The sequence below is a fragment of the Quercus lobata genome, chromosome 5 (genome assembly GCF_001633185.2).
Source record: "Quercus lobata isolate SW786 chromosome 5, ValleyOak3.0 Primary Assembly, whole genome shotgun sequence".
Lineage (NCBI taxonomy): Eukaryota > Viridiplantae > Streptophyta > Magnoliopsida > Fagales > Fagaceae > Quercus > Quercus lobata.
Window position 1 is genome coordinate 80693876 of NC_044908.1, and position 10072 is coordinate 80703947.

A 10072-nucleotide genomic window follows, 5' to 3' on the forward strand; every position below is an offset into this window, starting at 1 on the left:
ATATTACTCTTTTTGATGGGAAGGACTACAAAATTCTAAGAGAAAGGCATAAATAACCATCTCATCACTTAAGCCCCCAATCATGTATAACAGCTGTATGCTTCGGCATAGCAAAATTGTGATGTTTTGGCTTACATAATTGGGTATTTCTTTTCTCTCTTATATGCCCATACATGATATGTTCAAAAAGAATCAAAATGCTTTTAAAATGATTGTAAGTGTGTTTCTAGAAGATGCGGGAGTTATAGGACGTATCTCGAAAGTGATAGTTCCCATCAAATAGTTATGATTGTGTGTGAAGTGTACTAGATTAACTTATATCTTAAATCTTCATAATATGAGAAACTTATGAACTCTTGCTATGTTCTCACACACAACACGCATACTTTTTGCTACTCTTGTTACATGTGTAGGTACAATATGATTTGGCCATCACAAGGGATACATGTGTTAATATGTGCTCACTAAACTGTCTTAACTTATTTTTGAAATATAAAATTGGTTAGACTTATTGTGTGTGTGTGTGTGTTTTTTTTTTTTTTTTTTTTTAATCTAGGAATGCTTTGCATCTAGAGATGAGTTGAGGTTTATGTGCTTCAAATGTTGTGTGGATTTGTGTTTGAGTATGCTTGTTGTTTCTCTTCTTTGTGTTTTTCCTTCTTTTTGAAAAACTCTCTTTCTTCAAGCTCAACAGTGGTCTTAACACCTCTCGACACATTCCTTTCTATCGAGCCCTTTATGCTTTGTCCTCGACAGATCTCGACAGCAGGCTAATCCATCGAGAAATTTTTCTAAGTCCTCTGTCTACTCGATAGCATCTTGATAGATTTTTGATCCATTGAGATTCTGGAGTTCTTCTCGATAGTAGCTTGACAGATCCCTGATCCATCGAGGTTTTTGGTTTTGGTCTCATTAGCATCTTGATAGCAGTTTCAATCCATCGAGAACCCTTCTGTCTTCTCGACACCTTCTCAATAGTAATTTCGATCCATCGAGAACCCTTCTATCTTCTCAACACCTTCTCAATAGCGGTTTGATCCATCGAGATCATCCTTCTTGCCGTGGACAATAGCTTGATAGATCTTTGACAGATCTATATCTATCGAGCTTTAGTGCTCGACACCTTCTCGACAGATCCTCAATCTATCAAGACTTGTTTTCTATATATAGTTCTGTTGCAATTTAGACCTCATTTATTCTCTCTCATCTCGATAGAACTCTCTCTTCTCTTGATCCAAAACCCAAACCTTCATAAAAATACTTCATCCCACCCCTTTTTCGGCCTAATCCAAGCTCCAATCACTTGGTAAGACCTCTCAATCCTTTAATCTACATGCATTCATGCATTTTAGACCTAGGTTTTGAGTTTTTGGGATATTTTTGGGGTTTTTGATGAAATTTCTTGGGTTGGTTTTGAGTTTTTGCTATCAAATGTCCATGCATTGCATTCTCTATGCATTTTAACAATGTTACATGCATTTTAGACTTGTGTGCTTGATTATTGATGTGAGTGCTGATAGGTTTGGATTGGGTTCTACCCATGATGCTTTTTTTTTTTCTTCCTATTTTTGCACGTCACATGTTCATGCATCATGCACACGTTCTTTTCTTTCTATTCTAAACTACTGTGCATTGTGTTTCTGTTTTGTTTCTTCTTTTCTCTGTTAAGTCCATTATATGGCACCAAAACAGAAAAAGCCCACTCCAGCTCGGAATCTTCGTACAAGTTCCGGGTCATTTTCATCTCTTCCTCTTGTACCTTCTCACGTACAGTTTTGTGATGAGAAGGCCCAAAAGGACTTCTCTAAGAACTTTGCTAACCATGGTGTTCACTTGGAACGCCAGGTCATTCTGTCGGATTTCTCTGACACTCCGCTACGCGATGCCATTCGGACTCGGGGATGAGAATCTCTATGTGAGAAACTCGTGCGGTGTCCAGTCGTGTTCATATAGGAGTTCTACTCAAATATTCACGCCATCGATACCTTTGTGTCTCAGTTTGCTACGCGATTCAGAGGTACACGTATCTTAGTTAACTTGGATCTTATTTCCGAGGTACTACGAGTGCGTTTGGGAAGCGCAAAATGCGCTTCCCAGACACACGTTTGCGTTTCAGATTTTTTTTTTCCAAGCCGTAACTTTTTTACTTTTCTTCTGTGAACAGTACTCTCATGCACTGTTCACAGGTCCTACAAACTAAACTTTTCAGCAACTTTTTCATTAAAATGGCTCCAACGGTACCATTCACACATTTAAAAATTATTTTGATAAGTGTTTTTTAGTTTTCAGCTATATCCAAACAGACCCTACATGTCCCTAGGGTAGCGTATCCTGACTACCCTAGTTGTGAGAGTCTCCCGACTGTGTCTAGAGATGAGTTAATATCTCACTTTTGTGAGCGACCCTCTCTCTAGGGTGGCAAGCAGAACACCCTTTGCTTGGGCTTTGCTAAAGGCCCTCGCTTTGTGAACATGGTGATGACATTTGATCTTACCCCTCTGTCACACTATAACTCTATCACTGAGTCTCGTGCTCGTTTTCTTTTGTCTCTTATGGAGGATCTCTCTATAGATTTTCCATCTCATTTCATTGAGTCTATCATAGATGTGTATAAAGACACAGCTTCTCATGATAAGCTCATCTTTCCTTCGGCTATCACGCGTATCCTCACACACTTCCACATCCCTATTCCTCTCTCTCCTCTTTTCTTAGTCATTGGTGCCATTAGTGTTGGTTTCGTTCACAATAGTGAGGCTCAGCTTTGTCCGAAGCGCGCACGTGTGGAGTCGACCAATCCTACAGCTTTTGCTATTCCTTTCTTTTCCTCGGCTCCTCCCTCTTCCTTTTCAGGCATTGTGACCTTGGAGGCTATCATGGCGTAGCTCCAGTGGATGTAGACCAACTTTGGTGACCGTCTAGACTATCTCATTGATGAGATATGTCAGATGAACACCAGAGTAGGTCAGATTGCTCACCGGCAGGCTCACATTAGTGGTTATGATCCTTTACCCTCTCCATCTCCTAAGCGACCCGTGGCTTCTCCTTGTAATGGTGATGAGGACGACGATGATGAGGATGATGATGATGATGCTAGCTCTTCCAGTGATGACAAGATGATGAACTCTCAGTGACTTGCTCTTTGTCATTCGTGACAAAAAGGGAGAGTAGTTTTGGGTGAGAGTAGTCTTCTACTTAGGGGGGGAGTTAGTATAGGACATTTTTTGTTAGGGGGAGTGTTTTTATGTTTTGAGGGATGTAGTGAGGACTTTATGTATATTTCTTCTTTATTTACATTAGCCTCTTGTACACTGGTCTTGTGACCATTTTATTTACATACATTGTACTTTATCTTCTCTATATATGATGATGATGTATGTTTTCTTCACCTATCTCTACATGTGTTATTTCTTTTCTCTCGTTATGCACATGTTTCTTTATGTATGCAACTTTTATTTTTGTTTCACATATGATGCCTTGATGAGTCTTGACTCTTGTTTAAGTGTTTCAGAAAGACAGGCTACAAAAGTCTAACATGCCATGAACTCTCTTCTTGCAAAGTTTTTCAAGAGTTTGTAGTAGGGATAGATTTCTTATGTAATACAACAAGTGGTTATAAGTTTAGTGATTTACGACTTCTTTCATGATTATTTTTTTTTTTTTGTTGTGGTTTTGTCACGGATTACCAAAATGGGAGATTGTTAGGGACATATTTTATGTAATTGGCTAATCTTTTGACAAAATACACTTTACTTGTAATTGGATAGATCTAGGATGGGTTTAGGACTTCAAGAAACATATTGTTCAAGTCAAGTGTTAAAACCATGAAGATTTGACCAAGAAACAAGTGAAGAAGAGCTGTTCATTAAAACTCGACAGAAAGACTTCTATTGAGGTTTAAAGTCAAAGCTCAACAGAAGTTCGACACAAGCTATTTCTGTCGAGACTTACGAAATCAGAATTTTCAGATCTGATTTTTAGATCTGATTTTCATCCTATGCTGAAATATTTGTATAGGGTTTCTTTCCTCACAACCCTAGACATATATAAGGCTTATTTTGAAGGCCGTAGCGCATGTAGAAAATGACCTAGTTCATTATTCTCTCTAAAGAAGCTACTACATCTTTACGCCAAGGGTTTTGTAACTAATGAGCTTCCTGATCTTCATCGTTGATGAACTGAAGAACTTTGTAGCCAACAACCTCTTCAGGTTGCTGGAGTTAGTCACGTACCTGGATCCGTGCACATTAGTTAGTCACGTATTGGGATTCGTGCATCAAAAGAAAGATCACCACTACAATACAAGTCCAATTGGGTATTGGGATAAGGGTTCAACTGTAGATTGGTATTTCGGGATAGACCAAAGGGTTTGGTAAGATTTTTTATACTTGTAACTGCTTGTAATTGATAATAGTGGATTCTTGGGAGTGGTGACCTTAAAATGGCCTGATAGGGTTTTGCCTCGGAGGTTTTTCCTATTTGTAAACAAATCACCGTGTCAAATTTAATTTTCGCTGCATTTAGTTATTTGGTGATTTGTTTGTGCTACCATGCTATTGCATGTAATTGAACTTAATTAAGTAACTTGGGTTATTAATTAATTAAAGGGGTCAAGTAATCTTAACCCAACAATTAGTATTAGAGCAGGTTTATAGCACTTTCAAAGTAGATCATTAGGCTTGTAGATGTCTATTAGTTTTTTATATGGCACCTAGATCGTTGGACTTAAATTTTGCCATCATAATCATTTTGGTTTTTTAATCTCTTAATTTGTAATGTCTATTAGTTTTTGATATGGTTTGGATGTCATGTAATAATTTTTGTTTTGTTTTGTTTTGTTTTTCTTTAATATTATGGAACTTTGACATATGAAATTGATAGAATGGAGGCTAGAACCTTTTGAACTAGTAATTTTATTTTGAAGGAAGGAAAAAATTATTTGCTTTTGTTATTATTTGAATGTTTATTACTTGATTTATGGTTGTATTATAATTTTAGATATATGAGAATTGATAACAAGTTATTTGGGTTAAGTATAACCTATTAATCAAATATGTTATTCAGGTCAGCTATGTCCTATTAATCAAATATGTTATTAAACAGGTCATTTGTGTCGACTCTAACTTGACATGCAAATTAAATGGGCTAAACATGTCGTGTCAGGTTACCCCGTTTAACAAACAAGTTGTGTTAGGGTTGAGGAATCTTGACTCGTTTACAAAACAGGTCAGGTTTGTATTGACCCATATAACATAATACTCACAGCTCAACCCGACACGAACCCGACACATGAACACAAATTTCCACCCCTATGCTAGATGACGTTGAGGTGTAAGATTTCCATGAAGGATAAAAGACATGCAGAGTTGACATGTGCAGGCCCATGGATGCTGCAATAGTAAAAGAAAAAGGCTCATTAGGCAAAGGGGAGTGAGTATGACTTATTCATGACCCATGGGAAGGTCTTGAAACCCACAAAGAGGCAGAGAGTTACACATGAGGGGTTGATTGTTGGGTGTACACGTGTGAATGAAATCTCACATTGAATAAAGATGAGAAGAATGAGTAGTTAATATAACATAATTGAGCACATACCCATTAGGCTTAGGCCTTTTGTGTAAAATGTATCTTTATATGCTATATTAATTATTCAAAGAAGTTCCCCAAGATGTTTATCTCTCCAATAGAATTCGGTAAGGGTGTAAAATTCATATTTTACACTATCTAAGAGGAGATTGTCATATCAGTTTTTTGTTTAAAACTTAATATATCATACTACAACTAATTACATCTCAATAAACTCTCAATTTGGTTGGATTTTCAAATGGATATTAGACATTACATAACTAGAGTACCACTACAAAATGACCTAACTTTTGAAAATTTTAAGATGATTACTTTTATCCCAAAAAATTCAAATGTAACCCACAGCTAATTAGGGAAAGAACAAAGAAGTTAATTCAGTCGGAAAATATTTAGTTTTTAGTTCAAAACACTTTCAGTCGGAAAATATTTTGTACCGCAACAATCGCAATCTATATTTGCTCAAGAAAAAAAGAATACTACATTTGGCTTCAAATATATACTACATAATTAATATTTTCAATTAAAATGTGGAATACCTAAAAGTTGGATTAAGTAGACATTTCAAACTGTTTAAACACATATATTGAAGTGGATCTTCCGATTAAGTAATTGAACAGAAGTTTGCATTCAAGCTGAAAAGTCTCTTGAACAGAAGTTTGCAGTTTTATAATTGAAGAACTTTGGAGTTAAAAAAAAAAAAACAAAAAAACCTTTGAATAAAATTTAGTTATAAAATTAGTTGTAGTTTTAGGTTACAACCTTACTCAATATTTTTTTATTGAAGTTGAATTTTGACAAATTCACCATTAGATTACATCTTCTTTTTATATCCTTAATGTTAATAAAATTTCTAGAAAATTAAAAATCAATAGCTATGGTAACAATAATTTGTTTAAATTGCAAGTTATTATAGTTTAAAATTATACATAAAATATAAAATTATTGATTATATAGTAAATAATATCCGATTGATACAAAATTTGACATGTGTATTAAGAGTATAAAAAATATGCAATTCAACGATTATATTTTCAAAATATATATAGTAATATTTATTTTATTAAGTAAAATTGTAATTTTAGGCATTTAAGCTACGATCAATTTTGTAGCTATATTTTGTTCAAGAATTTTTACCATCAGTTGTGTTGCCATGCATCTTCATCCTTATTTAATACAATGCAACTGAAAACAAATTATCTAATAAAATAATATAATATAAATTAAAAATGTAAAGGGGAAAAAAAAAAAACTTTTATATTAGATGGCCTATTTCTATTGTTGTAAAATAATAAGAGAGAGACTACTCCTTTTGTATGGAGCGACAATCACTGTCATGACCTTTGATTTTATCTTTTCCGTCAAAGTCGTCGTGGTTGATCCAAAAAAGAAACAAAAAGTCTAAAACGTTTTTGTTAGGTCGATAGTATATGCAGTTCATTGATTTTAGCCAGTGCTTTAGAATGGGTCTTCGAAGTGGCGGCACAGCTATCGCCATCGACTATGACTTTAAAAAAATAAAAATAAAAAATAAACAATAAAAATAATTTGGTTCAATTCCTTGAATTTTCTTAATCTTTGACCTCTATTCTGGTTGTGTACGTAATTCGGAAATCTTGATTTTTCATTGCAGTTGGCGGAGAAATTTGGTTAGGAATGCAATTAAACAATAAAAATAATTTGTTTTCTCTATAAATATTTTTACATGAAAACATTTTGTGTTCAAAAAAGATTTTATGCCAAAACAAATGCAACCTTACTGCTTGAGAAGAAATTAATACTATATTTGGCATAAAAAAGAGACTATATAATTAATCTTTTCAATCAAAACATGGAATAACTAGTATTCCAAAAAAAAAAAAAAATGGAATACCTAAAAAATTGGATTAAGTTGACATTACAAACTGTTTAAACATAAAACAAAGTGAATCATCCTATTGCCATATAAGTTGAAAAGTCTCTTGAATAGAATTTTGCAGTTTCTAATCAAAGAACTTTTAGAGCACTCACATTTGTGTTAGTATAATAGAAAAATGAACACACTTTAGTTAACTAACTCTAATATTCACCCACATCAAACTATGCAAAATTTTGTTAAAATACATGGTTGATACAATAACAATGTAAATTTGCGCTGACACTATTTATTTTGTATTTTATGTTTTATTTTTTTCGTTATATATTCCAAGGATGAAGGAAGAGAATAAATGGTGGTGGTTATATGTGAAGAAATAGAAACAATTAAAAAAAAATAAGAAAATTTGATATTTTAGTAAAATGTAGTGTAAAATAAATAATTTGATATAAATATTTTAAAAAGTGAGTATATAAAGTAAATATATATATATATATATATATATATATAATATTGATTCTTATACTAAACTATATAAAAAATTTTGTACAAGCTAATGAAAATGCTTTAATATTGGCCGGTTGCCATGCTATCTTCTTGGTTATTTCTTAGATCTTTCTACTATCGAGAAGAATTTTCAACCATGAAAGTCCCATCTTTTTGGACCCCATAAAATTAATATGATATCTGTGGGGCCCAAATAATTTGTAGGCCGGGCCCGTTTACTCGTGAAGGGGGCCAGAGGCCCAAGCCAAGGAAAGGCTATGGCCCAATCTCGGTGGGATAGCCTTGCGATTCAGCCGAGAACAGTTCTGTCCTCGGCAAACCCAACGTTCCACCGAAGAGAGGGGCAAAAACGGTATAGGACTAAGTTTGAAAGAAAATCTACAATATCCGGGGAAAGCAGCCCTTATTACCATTCAATACTCTGCACCTGACAGAGCCGCATTCTTTGACTTTTACAACCACCCCCAACGACTTTGAATATGGGCTGATGGGACAAGTATCAGTCTTGGAAAGGTTGACCCTATACGTGGACGAAGGACAATGAACGCAGGCAAAGATAAAAGGAAAAATAAGCAACCTAAAGAAGGGGCTGGGAAAAATGGCCAAAAACCAGAGCCTCCCAGCTCACCTCCAAGAGAAAGGCTCCAGGGGTGAAGGAAAACTTAACCTTGTATGAACACCACGAAGAACCCACCGCCTGGCGACCAAGGCCTAGCATTTCAAACCCACGCTCTACAAATGATATTGTTTGGGCTTTTTTACGTGGTGCGAACCCGATACTGTTACGGTCTGTCGCAAATCGTGTCCTTACAATTGGCGCCGTCTGTGGGAAAGGCTTGTGTGTTGGCGTAGGTGGTAGGTCGAAATAGTTCCTTTGTCATTTCTGACAATTGGTTATAGAATTTTAGCGTAAAGTTCCGCTAGGGGCTATGCTTCTTGATTAAGGGCTACGTTTGTCAGCGTTAATCGCGCGGATAGTTCTAGGGGCTTGGCTGAGGAACTAACTCCCTTAAAGCCGAGTTCTAGCGCTAGAAGAAAACTAGGTTTTGGACAGAACCAAGGCATTGCATGGTCCACGGACTCAAGCCTATGGGGAAACCAACTACCTGGACGAGAAAACTAGGTTTTGGATAGAACCAAGGCATTGCATAGTCCTCGGACTCAAGCCTATGGGGAAACCAACTACCTGGACGAGAAAACTAGGTTTTGGACAGAACCAAGGCATTGCATGGTCCACGGACTCAAGCCTATGGGGAAACCAACTACTTGGATGAGGAAAACTAGATTTTGGACAGAACCAAGGCATTGCATAGTCCTCGGACTTAAGCCTGTGGGGAAACCAACTACTTAGATGAGGAAAACTAGGTTTTGGACAGAACCAAGGCATTGCATGGTCCACAGACTCAAGCCTATGGGGAAACCAACTACTTGGATGAGGAAAACTAGGTTTTGGACAGAACCAAGGCATTGCATAGTCCTCGGACTCAAGCCTGTGGGGAAACCAACTACTTGGATGAGGAAAACTAGGTTTTGGACAGAACCAAAGCATTGCATAGTCCTCGGACTCAAGCCTGTGGGGAAACCAACTACTTGGATGAGGAAAACTAGGTTTTGGACAGAACCAAGGCATTGCATAGTCCTCGGACTCAAGCTTGTGGGGAAACCAACTACTGGATGAGAAAAAACTAGGTTTTGGACAGAACCAAGGCATTGCATAGTCCTCGGACTCAAGCCTGTGGGGAAACCAACTACTTGGATGAGGAAACTAGGTTTTGGACAGAACCAAGGCATTGCATGGTCCACGGACTCAAGCCTATGGGGAAACCAACTACTTGGATGAGGAAAACTAGGTTTTGGACAGAACCAAGGCATTGCATAGTCCTCGGACTCAAGCCTGTGGGGAAACCAACTACTTGGATGAGGAAAACTAGGTTTTGGACAGAACCAAGGCATTGCATGGTCCACGGACTCAAGCCTATGGGGAAACCAACTACTGGGATGAGGAAAACTAGGTTTTGGACAGAACCAAGGCATTGCATGGTCCTCGGACTCAAGCCTATGGGGAAACCAACTACTTATAAGGAAAAACTACATTACATGGACTTTAGGATTTATCCGAGGAAAACTATC